The 24,599-nt window shown below is 31.5% G+C and overlaps 1 protein-coding gene and 1 long non-coding RNA gene across 7 annotated transcripts in view; one reads left to right on the top strand and one right to left on the bottom strand.

Annotated features, from left to right (window-relative positions):
- The window catches only part of LOC145245801 (uncharacterized), a 454,171-nt gene that overhangs the window by 168,902 nt on the left and 260,670 nt on the right, over window positions 1-24,599 (bottom strand). The window lies entirely within an intron of this gene.
- LOC145245799 (uncharacterized) overlaps window positions 1-24,599 on the top strand; it is a 445,127-nt gene that overhangs the window by 231,223 nt on the left and 189,305 nt on the right. For all 4 annotated transcript variants that reach the window (XM_080107444.1, XM_080107442.1, XM_080107443.1 and 1 more), the window contains one exon: window positions 14,656-14,687. The gene's annotated coding sequence lies outside the window, so the exon portion shown is untranslated. The remainder of the gene's footprint in view (window positions 1-14,655; window positions 14,688-24,599) is intronic.

The raw sequence follows: 24,599 nt of genomic DNA, 5'->3' as shown, positions 1-24,599 counted from the left end.
ACATTTTCTGCTTAGAAGAATACCTTTCATATCCTCGTTGAATATATAATATTAAGTTCATGCTTTTACGTGTGCGGCTTTTTATTTCCTCAATGGTAACAGGTAAGGGAAGAATATCCAAACGGAAAACATACAGCATGATAAAGATACTGATATTAAAGACCTAGAAGGTTAGATAAATATCTTGGCATAAAAGAAAACGATTCAATTCAACGTGTCAAAATGTGATAAAAAATTGTCTGATAATACGCCGTATCGAAAAACTTGTTAAACACAACTAACAAACAAAGCCATGTCAGTGATAACATATAGCTTTGGTATTGTTGACTGGGCACAGCAGAACATTAACAGACTAAACACCAAAATAAGAAAAATGTTGACACTGTACAAAATCATCTACAGAAACCAATGTTTATCAAGCTTGTATCTGCCTAGATGAGCAGGACGTATGAGTCTCTTAGAAATTGCTTATCAACATCGAGCCATTATTCTAAGCGTGGAGCAATATTTAATGAACTCTCAGAATCCAAGTCTTATGATGGTACATAAATAACAGGAAACAAAAGCCAGTAGAACAACCTCTATCACAAAAGTGACCAAACATCTTGCACGAAACTGTTTTATAAATGAGATAGAAATATCAAACTATCCTACCACAGGAATAACCCAAAAGTGTCACCAAAATTACGCCTAGACATTGTAGAAAATTTGAAGAATGAGTCAACCAACAACAAGCCAAATATTTTCTGGGTGAACTGTCCCATAAATCTATAGATAAGGAAGGCTCTGTAGATTGGCTGAAAAAGAATAGCTTCGCTTATGCTTAGTAGGAGATGATAATCGTTGCTCAAGATCAAGGCTTAATTACTAATGCTTTTTAGATAAGTGATTTCTGCAATGACAAGTGCACGTTCTGCCACATAGAAATAGATAGTGTGTACCACATGACAAGTAGTTATAAGGTTCTGTTATGGGACGGCTACTATACAATGTGACACCATGGAGTGTGTAAATATCTTCATTGGACCTTCTGTAAAAAGTTGAATATCCAGTGTAGCAGCAAGTCCTGGGAACACATATCAAAATGAACAGTTGGAAAAGTTATACACTATCAACTATAACTATGCAATTCCTACAGCTATGTATCTAGAAAACAGTGCTGTTAAAGTTGACATAGTGTTATGGGACAAGAGGGGGGAAGTAGTGATCCTCGTTGAATATATAATATTAAGTTCATAAAAATGCAATTGAAAGAAGAAATATAAAAGAAAACTGACCCTTAATTCATGGATTTTCAAAGATAAGCAATTCTCGTCAAAGGAAGAAAACCCGATAAAATAACAAATTACTGGCAAGTATAAATTTGAAAGATTGCAAAGCAGTGTAATTAAGGTTGGTTTGGCATAAGAAAGTATTGCAAAATAGGTATGTATTGTTTGAGAAAAAAGACTACACCTTATAGAGAGGAGGTAGTTTAGGAAAGAAAAATAAAGGGAGAAATGATTAAAATGGGGTTTAAAAGATAGGGAAAAAAATGTTTTTTATGTTTAGAAATCAGGTTGGAGTTGTGAAAAGGACGAGGCTGAGTAGTTTTGTGCAGAGGCAGAAAATCATTTCAAATTTACATATTTTTATATATACTTATTAATTTGTTTCTTGTTGCCAACCCCCATACCCATCACTTAACCACCAGCAAGATCGATGGTTTTCTTTAAATTTAAATTTCTTTTTTCTTTTTTTATTAAATCTTTGTCGGAGACAAGAAAGGACACTGCAATTGTTATTTGTAAAATAGCCTTTTACTACCAAGGATTTATAGAATGATGGATGATATTTGTATAAAAGGTGATTATATATACATATATATATATATATATATATATATATATATATATATATATATATATATAGGTGATTATATATATATATATATATATGTGTGTGTGTGTGTGCGTGCATACATACACACACACACACATGCATATATGCATGTGTGTGTGTGTCGATGGTGATTAAATTTGTATTTCACTTCTTTCCTACGCACATGTGGGTTTATACACTATTTTATGAAACACAAAGAAACTCTAAAAAATAAAAACTATTTAACTGTTTCCCCTCTACTCCTACTCTTTCTCTCATGATCCCAAAAGATCCAGAAAAGTGTCTTCCCATCAATTTTATTGTAGGACGTTTTTTCTCTTTTGATGTTTTCTGCATTTTCTTTCTTTCCCCTTCTTTCCGTTCCCTTTCTCTTACTTCATACTCCATTTCCGTTTTATTCACTCCTCTTTTTCCCCCTCTCACTTTCTTATCACTCCTTTTTCTCATGCTTTCTTTTCTCTTCATCTCATCTCACTTTCTTCTTTTGTCTCCATTTTTCCTTTTTACCTTTCTCATTGTTTCTTTGTATTCCTTTCTATCCTTAGTCTCCCATTTTCTTTCTTGTCTCTTCTGACTTTCCATCTGTCTCTCTTTTCTATTTCTCTCTTTGATTCCCTCCCTCATCTATCATGCTCTTGTTACATTTCTGCTTCCCTCTCTTCCCCTTTTTCTCATATCTCTCTCTCCCTCTCATTCTCTCTCTCTCTCTCTCTCTCTCTCTCTCTCTCTCTCTCTCTCTCTGGTTCTCTCTCTTTCTCTCCTCTTTCGTTATAATGTTCTCTTTCTCATTGACTCTTTTCATATCCAGGCACTGTATATATATATATATATATATATATATATATATATATATATATATATATGTTTGCATACACACATTCATACGTGTTTGTGTGCATACACATGTAAGCAAAATAGGTATTTATATGTGAGTAATTCTAAAGTAGACTGTCATTTAACAAGGCATTTAGTGTTGACAGTAGGCAAATTCCGCACAATTAATGCCCCTGAAAAGCCGATACTTATTAGACGAGAATGACAGGAAAAGGTAAATGGCATCTTTGGCCCCAGCTCATTTGACGATTGATTCCAAAATATCGTCATCTTAAGATAAACAACAATAACAAAAAAAAACTACTGAAAGAAGAAAAATGACAATAAACAAGGCGTTTCCTGAAAATCTCTCACATGGCCTCCCTTCAGTCTATGCCATTACTCTCTCTCTCTCTCTCTCTCTCTCTCTCTCTCTCTCTCTCTCTCTCTCTCTCTCTCTCTCTCTCTCTCTCTATCTATCTATCTATCTCTATCTCTCCCTCAGCATTTCTATATTCACCTAACAATGTTTCTCTTTCCTCCAACGCTCATTAACCCTCTTTTTGTCTTAATACCCACTTACTCTTTCAATTTTTTTTTAAACGCTTACTTTTACCCTTTCACTTTTTCCCCTTATTCTTATCTTTTCTCTTTTCTTCCCTCACTTGCACTCTCTCCCTTTCTCTCCTTACACTTAACTTTTCTTCTTACCTCACTGTCTTGCTTCTTCTTTTTTCTCATGCTCTTTCCATCTATTTTAATCACGTCCACCTCTCGCTCCCTAGTGCTCTAATGGTTTGCATTGCACACAAGTGGAGTGAAATTCGTTTTATAAACAAATTAGAAATGACAAAAAATAAGTTTTCTTTTTTCTAATGAAAAAGAATACTTTAGAGATAATTTCTAATACATACAAATTCTTAATTTTGTCCATTAAAATGTCATCGGCTAATCACTTTGGTAATGAAATGGATGACATATTTAAAGAGGTGGGGTAATAGAAGAGGAAACAAATAGGGAAGGAGGAAAATGGGAAGAAGAAACAAAATAATATATAAGAAGGAAATTGGATGACAATAGGGAGAAAGGAAATGAGAAGGACAAGAAGAGTGCAATGCTGAAGAAAAAGAAGAGTAATGCATATGAAAAATAGTGAACAAGAATAAAATGGATAATATAGCATAGAAATATAACGAAAATTCCCGTTAAAAAGTTCACTTTAGAGGCTGAAAAACCTCTAACCCGGTCTTATTTCTACTTCACTAAAACTCTATTTCTTCAAGATTCAGTGTTAAACTTTTCTGTTCAAACACCATTTACTCCACTTTCAGTTCAGAACATTTCTCTCTCTCTCTCTCTCTCTCTCTCTCTCTCTCTCTCTCTCTCTCTCTCTCTCTCTCTCATATAAATAATGACTAGCAAAGATCTTATGCGAAATAGGTTTATTTAATTTGTATATTTCCATACAATATATACCTTCTTCAGATAAGTAAAATCCCAGAGATATTATTTATTCAGGGAGAACGAGGACATTACAAATGAATACAAATAAAATTCATGAGAGCCAAAGAAAACAAAGAGAGAAGAAAGAAGAGATATATCCAGATTTAAAGGAGGGAAGTTAAGTTGGTGAATTATATATATATATATATATATATATATATATATATGTGTGTGTGTGTGTGTTCAGTTCTTTGGGGAAAACACCATTATCATCATCACTTTTTAAAATAGCATTTTTCCCTTCGTCCCTGTCACTTCCCTACCAGTACTCATTGTTTGCTCTTCATCCAACAATTTTCCTATGGGACATTCCCTGAATGTCCATTTGCTAAATCTCTTGTTGCTCCCCCCCCCCCTGCTAACATCTCGATTCTTGAATGAATGTTCAGTCTATTGTCATTTATCAAGCATTTTAGAATGCGTGGCCGTTTGTTGTAACTTGTTAAATAGTCATTGGGGGATGACATACCAAATAATTCTTTGAAACGCTTCGAGAAATGGAAGATTACTTGACAATTTCCTCATTGCCTTACCAGATAACATGGAACTGGGTTACATGCTAACAACACTTTGTCCCATGCTATTAACTATTGCTTTTTTTAACACAAATAAGAAAAAGGTTCTTTTTTTTTTTTTTTTTGAAATATAATATTTTTATTAAACATTTTTTTATATTATCAGATCCAATAGAAAGACTAATTTGGAATAATTCGTGTTTTCCGTGCGTTATAATCTACATTATTTTTCTATACTGCTTCTGAATTTTTGAGATGAGGATTGATAATTTGTATTATTTGGACTGTACTCATCTTGGTTGTTACAATGTTTTGGCCGATGTAACCTCCGAGCTTCTTCAGGTGTTCCATTCACCAATAACAGTCATTGTGAAGATATACCTAAAGAAGCTTGGAGGTTACATTGGCCGAAATGTTGTAAGAATACCAACCAAGATGAGTATAGTAGTCCGAACAAACTAAATAATACAAATTATTAATCCTGTTCAACATTTCTTTTCACATTTCTACGTTACTATATTTTCATTGCAGTAAGATATAAAGAATAACATCTTCTAAATCGAAGAGTATATCGAAAGAAAAAAGTGATGGTTGGTTTAATGTTTATAGTAAGATCAGTTTTTTTGTTATCTAAGATTGCCAAGAATAAATTCAAGGAAGATAAATCAGATAATTCTGGGCCAACATTTCAGGCGGCATTTTCCTCCATTTGAAAAATTCTAATAAAAAGGAGTTTAATTTGCATACTTTGATTGATGCCTCTCCCACTCATTCATTTGCAGAGGTAAACTTATATTTATATAATAATCCATGGACACGAATTTCGACACTTTACAGCTCATCAGCATGGCTCATCACTACAGTCTTCTAAACTATTTCTGTATTAATTCATTTTTATAGATGGCCAAACTTCCAGATGAGTCTTTTCAAATTTAGACTACCTTGGAATACACATCAATGGTGTAATTTATTTAAAATGACATTTTTGGTTAAGAATCTTAATTGTTTTGTCTTTGGTCTTTTATGATCGAAGGGTTTATAAAACTGCTTTTGTATTTTAGTTATTAAAGTATTTTTTTTTTACATTTGTAAAGAACTATATTGTCTCAGTGGTCAACAATACTTTGTATTTTTTTCTCTTTTGGAAATGTTAGCAATGATTAAAATCTCGTTTATTTATTTTTTCATTATACTGTAGTATTGAATAGTTGATAAGTTTTCTTTAATTTTACCAGTCACTAAACTTGTTATGTTTTTAGTGTATACGTATTTTAGTGTTTACATTAGATCTTTCTTTTCTCTTGTTAATTCGGTTGGTTGTAGTAAATAAAAGCTCATTTCTCTTTTAGATAGAGCCTCTTTGCATATACTAGTTAGTGTGTGCTCTTGAAACAACGTTCAATGTTATCTTGATTTCCTCTTTGAATTTCCAAGTATAAAAATGGCATTATCTAAATATTTTTCATATTCCTAAATGCCATCTATTTTTCCACTTAGATATAGAAACACGTTTTTTTCTGTATATTATATTGTGCCATTTACTATGGCTTTATAAATAAGATTTTGTCAAGCATATGTTAAGTAATGGACATTTTTATTATTAGTTATTATTTTATTTATTTATCTATGCATGTGTACAAAAATGTACAAGAAGAATTTTATTTATTTCATGATTCTCTACTTTATTTTAAGTATTTAGTCTTCAGGAGTTGATGTTAACAAGGTATCTGTCTAATGTTTTTACCCAATCCAATTTTGATTTTTGAATACTATTCATGATGTCTAAGAATTCTTCCATTTTGTATATATATTTTGGCTTTATGAATATATATATATATATATATATATATATATATATATATATATATATATATATATATATATATGCACTTGAATTAATCTCATGACCCTTATTTCATACTGAGTCCTTGAACATGTGCTCCAATCCATTTACTTTCATCTGTTTGTCATTTGAAAAATTCTTCTGCTTAAAATGTCTATTTAAATATGAAAGAAGATTAATGTTATGGTTGAAATATTGCAAAGTACCATATTAATGAACTTCATTCAAAATAATTTAATGTGATTAATCAACAAAGCTGCTTAAAAAATCTGGTGAGTTTTGACAACTTGATTTTCTTTTGAAACCATTAAAACAAATTGATAGATTATTTTCTTACATTGCACTTGCTAAAAGTATTGCCGCAAAATGGAGGGTTTTATTATATAACTTGCATTGTACTAATTGTTAAATAATCATCGATTTATATTTTACTTAAAATTATAATGATTTAACATTTTGATAATAAACTGGGGAAGTCCATGAAACTTCTACAATTACTTTGTCAATTAAAGAAAATAAACTTGTGTGTGTGTGTGTGTGTGTGTGTGTGTGTGTGTGTGTGTGTGTGTGTGTGTGTGTGTGTGTGTGTGTGTGTGACTGACTGACTGACTGACTGACTGACTCTACGGACAAATTTATCTTTAGTCAACCTTTGACAACTAAATATTTTTGTTTAACAGCCAAACAGAAAAGTTACTAGGAAAACTCATACAATTTTTGGAATATGATATCTTCGTACCATGACGAGTATGCACATCATAAAGAATTTTCTGTGTTTTTTTTAATTCTAAATATGCACTGAATTTTATGTTGAGACGTGAATTTCTTCAGATGTTTTTAAACAGCTTTCATTTAAAAAAAAAAAAAAGTGGGGGTAATGTTTCTATTAAACTTTCATTGTTTAAATTATTTGACTTTGCTCGTGTTATGAAAAAACTAAAGATTGTAAAGTCATTTTTCATTAAGTAATGCGCTTTGAAATATTGCTGAACCTACTGCAGTTTCCTGATATGCACTGAAATCATTATAATATTTAATTTTTACTTGTTTTCATATTTCTTAAACTTAGAAAAAATAAATAAAATTTTAGTTGTAAGGGAGAAAATTCATTCGATATTAAGTTTTTTCCCTTGTTTTTTTATGTCTTTTTTTTGTTAACATTATTGAAAAAATATTTTCATATCACTAGTTGTCTACAAGAGACTACATAATGCTTTATTTAATATTATATATATATATATATATATATATATATATATATATATAATTATTTCCACAGCCAGACAACATCGTAGCTCACAAGAGCCATGAAAGCCAACAAACTGGAAGTCCAAGACTCAAGTTTCGCTCTTATTTGGGCTTATCAGTTAGACACATATGAACTCAGGATTCGAAACCCGAACCTCTTAACCTCTTGCATATGGGGCAAGCACTATACCAACTGAGCACATGTGCCACACACAAGAAAGTCTTATTAACTATCATAGATCAAGCAAACCGCAACGAAATCCGACAGTTGAATGAACCTACTTTCGTCTCGAACAAGTGATCTGATCATCACAATCAGCCTTAACCCAAGTCGATGTCTCCCTAGTAGGAATTTTTATACTCGCTAGGGATATAATCACAACAAGCCTATCCTAATGAGCAATAAGTATTTTCAGAATGTGTGAGAGAATATATAATTATTTTTACAGTCAGACAACATCGTAGCTCACAAGAGCCATGAAAGCCAACAAACCGGAAGTCCAAGACCCGAGTTTCGCCCTCATTTGGGCTCATCAGTTAGACACATATGAACTCAGGATTCGAAACCTGAGTCCAAATTAACGATGGACTAATCTTTCTTCCCAAAGGAGGAAGTAATGCCTGAAAGAGTTACCTTCTAGGACCTAACAGAAAAAAACCTCATTCTAATATAAAAGTCAGGCCCTTGTGCAAGCCAGGCCTCTTAACTAGGTAGCTTAAATATTAATAACATAACATTATAATGCATGATCCCGCTAGATAGGTACCTGCTTTGGACCACTAAAGTAGCCTAAAAGCGCTTATAATTAACACAAAAGGATTCATTCATAGTTGGATATGAATTAACAAAATATATTTTCTGAGAAAATAGTCATCGTCTTAATGTATGATCCGGGGAGGATTGTCATCCCTGTCCCTGAACAACATAAAATAACATGTCCCACTTGGATATATAACAGTTTTGCCTCCTAGTAAAGATCTCCTGGGAGAATAGACAGCTTTCGTTTTTTTTCAAGTAGCCTACCTTACAAAAATATCCTCAAGTATTTGGACGTATGATCTTCTTCATAGATAAATCCATAAAGAAAGATATCTTACTTTTCTTGTGGATACACTTCTATTTTTTCAACCCCATTAAATCATTTCTGCTTTGTAAATATAAAAAACATATTTAAGACTACATTTTAATTATGTCATCGAAATGCACACACAATTTTCCTTGGAAAAAATGTTCATAATTTAAATTATTTCTTCCCACTGACTCCTCAATTATTCACCTAAAGTGTAACCTTCCCCGAAAACATCATCATTCACACACACACACACACGCGCGCACGCACACATATATATACGTCTTTTATCCATTTTTTATAGTTCCCTCCTCCCTTTATTCTTGTCTTTCTCCTTTTCTGCCTTTCTCTCTCTCCCTTATATACACACTTAGTGATTGCAATTTATATTCAGTTGTATTGAATTTGTTACTGCCTCTTCTCCTGGAAGCCATACAAGTTTTGTCATCTTTGCGCAAACACTTACAATTGTTCCACGGCCCACCCACTCACACATTTATTTCCTTTTTCCTTCTTTTCAATATTAGTTTTCTTGTTAATTGTAGCAATAGAATCTTTTTCTTCATTATCTTTACTCCAATTTCTTTCATTTGCTTCATTATTTCATTTTTTATTCTTTTAGTACTTCATTCATTAGTACTTTTTTAATTTCGCTTTCGTTTTTTTCCATTTTTCGCCATTTCATTCCGTTTTCATTTATTTGCTTTATTTCATGAACTGAGAATATCTCAAGTAATAATGATATGGTAAATGGCTACATAAATGCATACATCGGCACGTTTACAGCAATCCTGTATATATATATATATATATATATATATATATATATATATATATATATATATATATATATATATGTGTGTGTGTGTGTTAAATTTATAAATTAATAAATAAAAACTCTGCAAATTCCACTCTGACATTGACTACTACTATTTAAAAATTATTAAAACAAACTTTTTTAATATACATAGTCATAGATATATAAGCGACTACATGAAGGTTAACTAATTTGCATATTCCTTTAAAAAACGAGCATTAACTAATTATTTATTCATTTTTATAGTTTCTTATTAGATGCGTAATTTAATTTCACTATTATGCTGAATTCTATTTATGCATAGTTTTTACATTCTGCATAACTGCGTAGAATTTAAAATTAAAACATCTAGCACAAGAAAAATATATATATATATATATATATATATGAAAGTGACCTTGTTGGTGTGCGTGTGAAAATCTCTACCAACCTCCTCTTTGAATATTTGGTGTACATAGTTGAAATTTGATATTTGAACATGTAGAACATTTTCGATTTAGTTTTTAGCCAGCAAAAATTGCTGCTAAGAGGTCAAAATTGAAAACAAAATAGTTGACCTTGGCAGAGTAAGTCGAATAAAACATTACACCTGTTGTTTCTTTTGCACATGCTCAAAATTAAACATAGCTCAAAGTCACTTAAATTTTAACCTTTCGTATTCATCTGTCGGTACCTCAGGCGGTAACTACACTAGAGAGATAAATAACAACTAAGCCTATAGTGCTAAACGTTCTGGTTTCGATTTTAGCAAATAGTACCCGTCATATTTTTACAACTTAAATCATTACTATATATTGGATAAGTATCTATAATAATAAGAAATCTGTATGCATATTTTTAGGACCAAGCGATGCCAGGCAGCCTGCTAGTATATATATATATATATATATATATATATATATATATATATATATATATATATATATATATATAATTTGAGGTTGCTATTTTTCAAAGGTAGGGTAACCAGTGAAATATAATGAGGTTTATACAAGAGTTCTCAATACAGAAGTAGAGCAAGTTACATTTAAAAATTTTCAAACTACTGCTTATGTAAAGACAAATTTAAGATATATATATATATATATATATATATATATATATATATATATATATCGACCCAAATTCATAGATATACAGATATACCAATATTAATAACCAATCCCTACAGATACTTTTGTTTACACATAGAGATAGTAATTCTCTTAGAAAGTCTCTCATTATTCCAGAAATAAGAAAATAATTTTGCAATATAGTTTCATAAGTCGGTCATTAACACAAGTCATCAGCACAGTTTTATCGTACCTGCATATTCATCATCATCATCATCTCATTTTGATGAGAGATAATCAATATCTACATGCATATAGATATTATTGATTTATTTCTGTTCAATTTTTTAAGTCCTTCATAATTATTCCTTGCAAACACTCATGTAATTAATGTTGGCGTTACTTATTATTCTGTCCTCTCCGTTCTCAATTCTCATCCTATTCTTATCCTATTTATCATCATTACTTACAGCTATATCACATTGAAACTCAGGTTCTTGTTGGATCACAAAAGTTAAGCAACATTGAGTCTAATCAGTACTTGTAATGTCACTTTCTCCAATACATTTGGGCATGATGTAAATCCATCACTTCTCTTCCCCCATCACACTCCAATTATGAGTAAGGTAGACTACATTATCAACGTTTTCTTACATATTATTTGATATTATTATCATTATTATTTAATACGCACTATGAGTTTTCATGCAAGTCTTTACCAGTGATGGCTCACTGGCAAAAACAGGTGACGATTTCTTAAATCTGAGTGATTAATTTCGCATTACCAATACTCTCCACTTCTTTCAATCACTATTGTAAATCACATGTTCTCACAACAGTTGTTTATCATTCAGTTCTCATTGATAAAAGCTATCGGCTCAGGATTCCAGTGCTCTTAAGTGAAAGTTTGGGTAGTACTTTACTAAACTCTTTGCAACCAATTTTTTATGGTGCCAAGTGATGTTAGTGTCATTATGATGTCTTTTGTGGAGTGAGAGGAAGGAATTCAGTTTATAGTATTTTTCTTATATATCTATCTTCTTAGTTTCAATTCCATTTCAACATACCTATGGTTGGTCACTGTCACTTGACTATACCCGTTGGTTCTACACTTGAGGATTTATCTCAATATTTCAGCTGTTTTCATTAGTATTATGCATTGTATAGAGTCAATATTATTATTATTGTTTTCACTATGAGTTTTCACACAGGCCATCATCAAAGATTTCTCTGTCAACAACATATGGTGTTTGCTGGAGTCTAGTTGACAACAAGTTTCCCCAGATTTCCAGTACTCTCCGCCTGTTTCGATAACCTTTGCAAATGAATTTGCATTATCACAATAGTCGTTTACCATTGATTTCTTGTTTGCACCAACTATTGGCCATCACCGAAATTTAAGTGGCAATAAGCCTCTCCAAGATTTCAGTCCTCTTCGCACTCAGCCAGTGGGGGTCTGGTTCGTGCTTTCTGTCCTCAGTTTTTCCATCCTCCTTGACCCTTCACGACTATTTAGTGTGGTGCCAGTTGATGTCAACACTGTAAGTTAACTTACAATTATACGGTTTCACTTTTCTTGGTTACATGTTGTGTTCTATCTTTTTGTTTTACTCCTGTTGCAGTTTCTATTTGGCCGGTTAGCGTTTGTAGCTCATGTGTATTAGTCTCTGCATTCAAGGATTTTTCTTAATATTTCAGCTATTTTCATTATTGTTATTCGCTGTATCTTCTTAGCTATGTTCCTAATTCCAATTTCTTTCGAAGTTTTTCTTCATCTCCAATATCCCTTTCAGCTCTGGCCAGTTCCATGTATTTGTTAATTGTTATTATTATTATTATTATTATTATTAGTAGTAGTAGTAGTAGTAGTAGTAGTAGTAGTAGTAGTATTCATCTATATTATTAACTATTTCTTAATTGCTCTAATTATTATTACTTTTATTATTCATTATCAGTTTTGGCTTTGCTCATTCAATTTCCATTATGCCTCTTTAATACTTAATAAAACCTACTCCTTACTTTCTCAAAAACTATATTAATAATATTCATCCATCAATTTTATTCCTGCCTCTTTATAATGTAAGCATTAGTACCACTTAATGCAACTATTATTGATGTAAACGTTTATTGCAAGTGCATCTTTACTTCTTCATCATAATTTGTTGGATGGGTGTGTATGGGAAGAGATACAGGAAGGAGTGGAGAAAATATTTGATCAGTAAAATAGGGGATAAATTAGTTTGAATGCAGGCGTTTTACTGAGAAACTTACTCTCTCTCTCTCTCTCTATATATATATATATATATATATATATATATATATATATAAAAGAATATGTCCACTTTAGATAGGATCAAAAATACTCATATTTGCATATATTATCAAGGTCGCATGACATGAAAAGGATATTTTTTTAATTGGGAATAACTTATGTGGTCTTTATCAACTTTTCTCTATTTCCATCTACATCTCAATCTCGCTATCTCTTCTCCCCCCCCTCTTCCTTTTCTATTTCTTTCCGGCAAATTAATAAACCTTACTTCCTTATATTAACGTGTATTCCTTTATCATAAAGAGGACAGAGATGTATTAATACATGATTGGCTAAACCGAACCACGTGACATCAGGTAGAAAAAAGCATAATATCTCTCTATCCTCTTCATAATGAAACAGTATTCATTAGCTGTTCATCATGCAGTTTCCAGATTCCTTACCATTATAAAAATGTATTCTTTTAGCACATTTTCTGCCTAATCTTTTGACTTTAAACCTAAAAGATCTGTTTGGGGAGACAAATTGTTTCCAGCTAATTTACGGTTGCCAATGCTCCCACTTTTGTTTGAAAATGAATAAAATGTTCATTTTTAACTGTAATTCATGAGTGCCACTTATTGTTATTAGCTCGACATCAGCATAGAATAGACATCATTTAAGTTTGGTGTAGATTCACATGAAGATGTAAATTTAAAATCTTTTTGTAATTCTGTGAGATAGAATGTTTTAAACACTTGTTTCTTCCTTATGGCATAATGCATGGATTTTAGATCAACAAAATTCAGGCCTGGTCGTATCTTAGCATGTGTACAGTTTGGTAGAAATCCAAGTAAATTTGTGGACGTTACTAAATATGCATCTACTTTTATAGAAGGTGTATTTTTACTCTTTAAAAGAAAATATGATTTCATTTTACTTTTTGGCTGTTGAAATCCCTTGAATCTTAATCATGATTTCATGATTATAAATAATTTTGAAATTGAGATTGGCTAAATTAAGGGGAAGTTTATGTGTTTTACTGAGTGCCATTTTAGTTATAATTATTTTTCATCTTCATATTTGTTGCTTATTTCTCTTTGTTTTCTTCCTTTTTGTTTTTCTTTCTTTTCTTTACTCTCTTATTCTTTTATTTTCAATTTATTCTTTCTCTTTATTCTTCATTCTTTTTCTTTTTGTTACTTTCTCTTCATTTCCTCTTCTACTTCATCTATCTTCTGATCAACATTCTCCTTCCTGCCCTCTTTATTATAATAATAATAATAATAATAATAATAATAATAATAATAATAATAATAATAATAATAATAATAATAATAATATGCCACATACCGTCAACATAATAATCATCATCCTTTTCAACAATTGTATTTCAAGATCTTTTTCTTCATCACTGAAGGTAACGCTGTCTCAAGGCAAATCAATGTCGGCCACTAAATGTGGAAAAACTTCATTAAATGCTATTCATGCTGTTTGCTCTCTTGTCAATGTTATTTACCATTCTTTTCAGTTGTCTTTTACACTTTTCACTAATTGATTCTTCCTTTTTTCTCTCTCTTTTTCATTTTCGTGTTCCTTTCCTCTTCCCACACGCTGTCATTTGTCACCATTTCTGCCATCTTCACTCCTGCCACATGACAGATGGAAATAGTGTCATCGAATCCTTCTCACAGGTGAGTTAACCTTTTTTGTCTTTTTCTTTTTTCTTTTGCTAAATGCACCAGATGCTCCGATCAATTGAGCTATTGGAACATTTTTTCCTTTCTTTTCTCTTTCTTCTAATTTGATGTTTTCTGTTTATTATTTTTGTATCATTCCTCTTCGCTATTCCTTTTTTCCTTTATTTTCTCATTTTCTTTCCTGTTTTCTTTCTCCATTTTTCTCTTCTTTTTCTATTGTGTTTTCCTTCAAAAGCATTTTTTACTATCAAGTTTGTCCTTGTCGGTTGTATTTCTATCATATGATGTTATTTTATTTACATATTTTTTGCCTTCATTGTTATAGCTTCCCTCATTTTTTACCTTGCCGGAAAGAAAAAAAAAAAAACATTGATCACTATAATTATATTTTTTCTTCCTTTATTCTAACATATTTTTCTTCACTCTCTTCCCATCCCAAATCACTAATAACGGTTCATGAATACATTATTTTTTTATTAAAGAAATTTTTCTTTCAAGTATTTTATTTAACCTTTTTTGTTTTCACCTTTGCATTTGCTGTAGCTTTAGCAGCAAAAAATGTAATATTTATCTTCTCCCCTTTCTCTTCAAACTCTGTAAAAATATGAGGGGAAAAACCCATAATCCTCTGCATTTAATGCCATCAGATACTTTGTTAATTTTGTTACCGTTTACTTGCTTCTGCATATATCGCTTGCAGATATCGACGATGCAACTCGTTCCTCCTTTTTTATGTGTGTTTTTCGTTGTTTTTTTTTTTTTGTCCTTATTCTTTATCACCAAAAAGCCAAAAAGTCACTTTTGGTAGAAAGATCTTTCAAAAATGTAACTGTTAACTTATTCACAAAATTCTTTCACATTTAATTCTTTTTATGGGACATTAATTACCAAAACAAGAACGGATATTTGTAAGACGTGGCCATTAAATTTCCATTATTAGCAATTAAAATACTACTTCCAACCAAAGTGTGACAGATCCAAGGACAGGGCTCTTTATAAAGACATGTGGAAAATTAGATACATTGCTTTGTACCTTTGTTTTGCTTTCTTTTTAAATGGCCACGTTCCTTAAACCTCATAAAAATCCCTTTATGTATTTATTTTTATTTTTTATCACTTCTGTTGTAAAATTTAATAAAAAAATATAACCTTGTAGGACATTAAAACGTTTTATCAATATTTGTCATAATGTTCCTATTTACTTTGCCTCCCCATGAGGACAGAGCTAGACACCAGGGTCGTTTTTTAATGTGGAGAAAAGGAACAAAAATAAAAATTGTATCAGTTGCGAAGGAGTTCTCCTTTACTAACAGAGAACAAAAAACTGAAGTGTAGTATCAGAACATATACTACACTTTGATCTTAGCCCGATCTTCCCGATTTCTATCACCACTCTCTCTTTCTCTTCTCAACGCTCTCTTCTTTGTCCTCTCTTTCTCTTCCCTTTTCGCACTATCTCTCTACGTCATCTAGCTCGTGAACATCATTTGCTTCCTCTCACTACTTCTATCATTCATCCTTCCTTTACCTCATTTATCTTATGTACTTTTTATTATGTCATCCGATCTCTGTTTGACTAAATAACATTGACGTCATCCAATATGCATGGATACAAACAAGCCTGCATGTGAACAAGATTTACAAAGATTTATAAATATATAAGACCTTCAGGGATATAGATGGTTTTCTAATAGACAATCCATGACCACTGGGGGGAGGGGGTCATAGAGCGTCAGCATAAAACGAAATAATAAAGGATATCTCTCTCTCTCTCTCTTTTTCTCTCTCTCTCTCTCTCTCTCCTTCTTTTAGTTGATAGGTGACATCATCTTATTCTGTGCACGGTTATCACACCTTTTAATGAATGACGTCATGAAGATGAACCATTTACTGTGCAAAGAAACAAGCACGTTTTAGTGTGCACACACACACACACACACGCATATATATATATATATATATATATATATATATATATATATATATTGTTATTCGATTGTAATTTAATACTCTCGACTCTTTAAGCATTATCTATTTAAATATCTATTTCCTTATTAGATTGTATGGCAACACCACACAAAAGATAAGATATATGAAACAGAAGTTCACACACCATAACATTGCTCTCACCGTTAATATAATCATCTTAACCCTATTCATGCAGAACCCTATCCCATTTCTAATCTCCCCAACACATTCTTGATCCTACCAGTTTTTGATCACTCCCCCATTCATCCTCCTACTTCCTAGTATTATACGCAAACATTCTAAGCATCCGATTTGCAATGCTTAATAGTGTCTGTATCAATGTTAGTTACATACGTTGACGTTAAATAGATAATGCAACTGAAGTGAATATAAATAAGAAAGATAAAATACGACATACACTTTCGGGGTTTTTTTTGCTTACAATCATCCGTTCACCCTGCTTCACTACCTCATCGTCAGAAATTCATCCATTTACATGGCGTCTTTAAGGCATACGCCAAGCGTGCATCAGATTTTGGCGAACGGTAAACTTAACTAATTTACTGTTATTTTTAGGTGCCTTTTCACATCTCTTTATCGGTTACATTTCAGTTTGAAATGGCATTTTCATCAGTAGATGCACTGATTGAATTGACATTAGTTTAGATATGCTTGAGAATCTCTATAAGAAGTTCTTTCCATTTATTCTACTTAAGTTTAGAATAACATATCAATCGCTAAACATTCAAATTGAATCATCACATTTTAAGAATATCGATTCATGTCTCCTTTGACATTTTACCTCTATTTTCTGATTTGCTGATTTTTCGCCTATAAAAAGTATCTCGGATATTTTCCTTTCATTTAAATTAATTTTTCTAAAATATCCAACAAAATATAAAAATAAACGTAATTATTGTCAGCTAATACTACACTCATTTCTTTCAATTAGATAATTAAAAAAATGTAATTCTTGTTTATTATGTCAAGGAAATAAAACAGTTTTTTTCTTGTATTTGTCGATTTTTTAAATCTATCTTAATTCGCAAAAGAAATAAAAGATCTAACTTGCAATCACAGCTTCTATTTAGGACTAAAACAAGATCCATAATTCCAAACTGTTGAGAAACACAAAAATTAAGTTTACTACTATGAAATTTTCAGAAGTTAAACCATTTAGCAATACTAATAGAAAGCTAAAGGTACACATAGTCATACAAAATCTTCAGTAGTTGGCAATGGTAATATTATCAACATTTAGAAAACAATGTCACCAGAAAAAAAACAAGAGCAAGACAAGAGTAATGTGAAATATACATTGTTATACACAACTTCAATAAATGACAATGTTAACATTATCAAAATTCATAAGATCATATAAAGACTAGAGTAATATTAAGGATGGACAAATAATTATACAAATATTCAATAAGTGCCGCTATCAATATCTTCTCTATATAAATAAAATGAACTCATTTTTTCTCGTCTGATTTTGACATTAATAGGATTAAAAATCAAGATATTTCATGCAAATATAATATGCACAAACGGCAGAACAATATCTGAGGTGTGTTATAGGCTTATTATTTCTCAAATTCCTCGATAATCTTAGATTTCTATACTTTTTCTGCTGAGAAGTCACGGCCAAAATCGGTTAAGATCAATGGAAGTGGTAAAATATTTTCTCTCTAATAAATTCCTCCTCCCCCTGCCACCACTTAACACCGTTTGGGGATCGTTCACAAGGAATAGTTAGGAAGAGAACACCGGTTTGGCTTCGTAGTTCTTTCATGTGAAGTTATTTAAAATGACTAAACTAAGCTGCAGTGCTCTGTGGCGTAGTGGTTAGCGTGCTAGACAATGCACATTATATTTTCACGTTCGCGCCGACCTACCGTAGTCGGTTTTTTTTTTTTTTTTTTTTCCTAAACAACTGGAATGGACTTTTCTTGGTGGCAGAACTGTTAACGTTGCAGATGTTTTTTTGTTTTTTTTCACACTTTATTTTCCTACTTTTACTCATGACTCCGGGTTTGATCCTTCCTACTTACCTACCATAACATTTTTTAAAACTCCCCCCCGTCCCGGAAACAAACACTCGGGCAACGCCGGTTACCCCCGCTAGTTCTAAAATATTCAGAAGACATCAGCATCAGCATAATTTTTTCAGTAACATTCATATAAATTTTGTCTTTTTCTTTCTTTTTTGTTTTATGCGTGTAACACATGTGAGCACTTTTATCCTTATACCTCTTTTTTTTTCTTTTTTATATATTTACATTTTACTCGTATGTGTCCATAGTTGGCATATAATAATAACATATGAACAGATGAATATTTGACAGACCATACATGCATCACCTCAACTCAACCGTTTTGTCATTGTTTATTTATGCCAAAACTATAGTATCATATTCTTAGAAGATTGAGCTATTTTAGGCCTATCATAGAGTTGTTTACAGATACATTGTGTCTCAGCCTTAAAAACACAGGAAGGGTTGATATAGAATAAAAGAGACATATTAAACTCCCTTATATTCAAAAAGAGATACACATAAATTAAGAAAGAAATGTTTTCACATAAATTACTCTGATTCTTCTAGTATAAACATGCTTGTTTTTAAGAAAAGAGACAAACAACAAAGAAACACAAGTACGAAAGCATTTTTCAATTATTGCAACCTTTCTTTTGTATTAACCATGCAAGCAACATGTGTTTCTCTTGAGTGCTCTCTTACAAATCTCTTCAAAATGTCACATGGAATTACTTGTAAACATGGTGCATGCTTTTTTACAAGAACAAATTCGAAACGTTTTCATTCAAAGTCAACCGTTTATTAAACTCTTTTAGACAGTCTTACTATTCACCTTCTTCCCTGAAAAGGGGAATGAAAGGTGAGGAAAATGGCGAGCAGCGGTAGCAAAAAGTTACAAGTACTTTCCTTTTTTACAAACTGATCTTTCTTTTCTAAAATAGTAAAAGTGTCTATACAACAGTTTTTGTTTCTGTTTTTAACTTCTATTACAATTAGAGTGTAGTATCTGTGCACTCTACGATGATCCAGATTTAATGTTTTATTCACTGTTTCAAGTGTTCACTGTTTTTGTTCATTTCTTAAATAACTTGAGGATGTGAATAATTTGTACCAAGGATGGTATCACAAAGTTTGGAATCAGATATGCCGAGTTCAAATCCTGTTCAATTGTGTACTAACACCCTTAAGAAAGGTATAAACTTGCAATTTACCTCCAACTGTTGGTAAAAAGCAATGTATGATCAAATTATATACAAATAATCGTTTATTGTAATTCAGTATAAAATAACTAAAGTGTTGATATACTTATATTTGTAAGTTATTGACTCACTTTTTATGAGGACAAGTATAACAACTGGCCAATAATTAATAAGAGTGTCACTTATAATATTATACACTTGAAGCAAGCACAGAATTAACACTCGTCCTTCCTGATTTTAGAGCATATTGAGGATTATGGATTTATCCTGACCTTTTTTCCAAAGAAATGGGAACGAATAATCAGATCCACTCAGAGGATAAACTTGTAAATCATAAAACATGTTTATCTTTAGTAGAGGAATATATTTGTGGCAATATTTTTAATGCTGTGAAGTATTTAAGACAAACAACTCCTTGTTTTTTGTTTGTATTTTATTGTAGGGGAGGCTCTTCTGATTCTCTCTCCTCTGATTTTGAGCATGTGGCGTATGGGGAAAGAGGTTGCTGGTTAATTTTAATGCATCTAAAACAAGCTTCTATCTTTACCTTATCAACGCTCTGATCCCTGCCTGGCATCAATTGAAATGAATGGCTCCCATCTTGGGGAAACTCTTTTTTGATAATATTCTGGATCTCCTTATCTGAGATGGAACACATACATTAAATCTGTTGCTAAGGCTGCTGGCAATATAGTGGGATTGTTCTACTGCTCCAGTAGATATCTCATTGCTGATGCAATTCTCTACATGTATAAGAACCAAGTATGTCCAAGGATAGAGTATTGTTGCTACATCTGGGTAGGTGTTGCTAAAAGCACCTCATCCTGCCTTGACAGAGTTCAAAATAGACTTCGTAGTCTAGTGGGGGATGCCCTTTTCTCTTCCCTGCAACCTCTTTCTCACAGAAGAGACATTGCGAGTCTGTCTCTGCTTTATCATTATTTTCATGACAAGCTCCAATCTATGGTCTCCCCTTGCCTGACTTTCACGAAAAACACACGTCTAGCTGAAACCACTATCAATAATTTCCTCACTCTTTATCTGTGCCTAAACCTAAACGTAGATTCCATGAACAAAGCTTCTTTCTTAGAACTGCACGCCTGTGGAATTCTGTTCTGTTTTTCTGCTTTCCAAATAACTACAATATAGTCGTCTGCAAGTCCAACGTGAACAAGTTCTTGATGAGTCGTCCCTTAAGTAATCCAATTTACCAAATTTCCACTACTAAGGATTACTACGATATTATCCCATTGACTACCGTACTTTAACCCTTGTCCACAAGTGGCCTCCGAACCTTGATAAGTGGTGACTCTTTTGTAAAAAAAAAAAAATGCAATGTCAGTAAAGATGTACATTGCCAAATATGATATCTATTTGATGTTAAAATAATAACGAGTTGAATCGAAGTTATCTGTTAGCGACTGAAGAGAACAACCATGTTGAGGATATTGAGAGTGTTATTTTTAAGGATTGCATTAAAAAAGCCAAACACTTATTTTGATATTTAACTGAACAGTTATTCTTTTCTTAAAAATGTATCAAAATATAACTAGATTTTTTTAAGTTATAATCAATGGATATCAATGCCAAACTTTAAATCGGTCCTTTCTTTCTGGTCTTTCTCCTGTTCAAATAATGTTTTGGAAGTACTTCTTGTTTCTTCCGTGGAAATTTTTACAACCTTTATCGATAAAAACTAAAAATACACTGATCAATTGTAGCTGAATGCTCTTTTTTAATAGTCTATTACATCGATTTCCATAGATTACTTCACTTGATCCTTAAAATATGTCTAGGAAAAAGACATCAAGTACCATTTTTTATTTGTCATGATTAAACCAAATATTGAACCCTGATCTCCCAATCCATTAGCGAACACTCTAACCATTATGCCAAATGGTTTGATTTATCCATTGATCTCTGTAATATGTTATTGTGTCAAATATTTTTTATCAGCATTGTATTTTATGCTATTCATACATGTCCTATATAACTCAAATATTACTTGTTGGTGACATTTCGTAATGGCAGTGTGCCAATAACTTTCTGGAGAGTGACATAGCTATACATAAATCCATAATTTATATCATCTTCTTCGTAATTGTGTTCTTTTGTTGTTCCATTTTTCTTTTTATGATGCATCCTAGTAGTCACAACATAATTTTTATGGTTTTTCATTTGAATCCAATACTTTAATTTCAAATATCAGCCTAGAATGTACATAACATTGCTATAATTGACATCATTATTGTCCATTAGATTTTGCTATTGTGTGATCTATATGGTGTTCTATATACAGCTTGAAGTACTATTGGATACTAATGGAGAAAGCAAATTTAATTTAAAATATTTGTAATGGATTTGTTGTCAATTTTAAGTAATGAAAAATATAATCTTTATGTCAGAATTCTTGACCCAATCAAAGTCTTTGGTTTTTTAAAACCTAAAATAAAAGTTGATTTCTTTTTTCTTCTAATATTATTTATATTACTTTATTATATACATTGATTTTTCACATTTTGAAATATCTTATTCATTCACAGCATTGTTAATTACATAGTGCGTTGCACTAGTGTGTCATGGCAAACTGTTTGGAAATTTTGGTCCTTGACTAAGATCGAAGAAATAGTCACAAACTCTAAGACCAGTCAACCTTTCATTATTTAATTTTATCTTTTTAGTGCGTCCAATTCAATACAGGGCTATCACACTTCAGACTGAACTAACACTTTCATCACTAGACACAAAAATTGAATGAACATATCTTAAGAATATCCGTTCTTGTTTCTTTATCATAGAATTACCTTCACCCAACCCGATCCTTTCATTTAAACCTGCTAGGTTCGTTAAGAATATCTGATGTGTTAGTTTTTTTAATGTAGTAGGAAAGATGTAATGTAAGTCACTCTTAAATGTTTCAGCCCCTGACCAAAAGCTGGAATGTAGTAAGAGTGACAGATGTGCACTAGGTGATTATTCCGCAATTTAAACACAAATAAAGCCAGAAGATAAAGAAAGATCTTTCTGCTAAAAGAAGTTGCTCCCTCGCCCTGAATAACTCTCGGACTAAATTTGTTTTGTATAACTTTTGATGAACATTTGTGTTGATTGAAATAACATGGAATAATTTTCTCGGGGAGGGGGGGGGGGTCCGAAAGGAAAGAAATCTTGGTGACAAAACGAGTGTTGTGATTCTTTTCTTTTTTATTTCTAGACAGGAAAAGTTGCTGCTCGTTTCATTTTTTTTTTTTTTTTTATTCATTTTTATTTTCTAAAAGAAGATAAAGCAAAAGGATAAAAAAACACTATATTGCCATTACCGGCCGCATATATTCTTTAACAAAATTTATTTTGGGCACCCTTTTTATACAAGCACAAATAAAATGCACAGCATCTAAATGACACAAAATAATCTCCCATGTGACTATATTAATAAATAGTCCTTGTCAGTTATATTCCATGTTGACCTTGTCACACAAAACGTTAAAAAAAAAATTTTTTTGGTAATATTAGAAATAGTTTGTAACAAAAAAAACTTTTTTTTAATTCTAAGATGAGAAAGTATTGTGGTGGCCTATTATATCCTCTGAATTTCATTTATAAAATGAACTATACCTATGTACGCATCCTTTTTTATTATTTGTTGAATAAAACTGAAAGGTGGCGTCTTTTTTTGTTGTTGTTGCTGCTTTTTTTTTTTGCTGGCTTCATTTACATTAGAATTTATTCAGTACAGAATGAAAAGATACATAGAACACAATTACTTATAGACAGGCGTAGTCCATTTTTTAAATGAATGACAAAGGAGGATAGAAAAGTTAATGGAAAACTTGCTTGCTAACTGGAAATTGTTACTTGTAATTTGCCAAACAGAATTAAAATAAGAAATATGTTTAATTATATATATAGTAGATAAAAAAGTTAATATACCATTACCATGATTTCATACACTTTTGCAATCCTCAGATGATCTAATTTCTGAATTTGTTGTCAAATTCACACTTTATAATTCCCCCTCCTTTATTTATATATATATATATATATATATATATATATTAATGTAGAAAACTTCTTGCTGCTTACATCTTCTTTAAAACTACATATATTAATAATGGGTTACTCACTTTGGCTCTGTAGGAAAGCAAGAAGAAAGAAAATAAATCTATATAATTATAAAACCGAAATGACCTTGTAATGAGTGATGTAACCCATTTTCCGGTTTACGACATCCAGTTGCGCATGCGCGCATAAACATTAACCCATAACAACGTAAACAAATAAACACAAATCGTTTCTTTTGCAGATTTTGACTTGCACACTGAAATATTAACGTTATTATTTCGAAATTATTATTTAATATGGGAAGGGTGAGGATGTTTTACAATTCTTCTGTATTACAAGTATACTGTCACAATTTTCTTACAAATAAATCAACTTTGACCCGTTGACAACGTATTGTTTTACTGTGTACATTTTCAGTGTCACAATTGTTTGGGGGGGTCGCGTTTAAATTATCTAAATAATTGTTAATACTTTCTGGATTTTTTTACATCGTTCATTTCCATATTACGTTTAAGTTATTTTAACGCAATTTTCTTACAAATAAATCTACTTTAACCTTTGACAACCATAAGAGCATTTTACAACGTATTGTTTTACTGTGTATGTTTTCAGCGTCCCAATTAGTCTTTTTTTTTTCGTGT

Source organism: Euprymna scolopes, chromosome 23 (genome assembly GCF_053919585.1).
Source record: "Euprymna scolopes isolate OS-2025 chromosome 23, ASM5391958v1, whole genome shotgun sequence".
Taxonomy (NCBI): domain Eukaryota; kingdom Metazoa; phylum Mollusca; class Cephalopoda; order Sepiida; family Sepiolidae; genus Euprymna; species Euprymna scolopes.
This window is presented reverse-complemented; position numbering and strand designations above follow the sequence as displayed.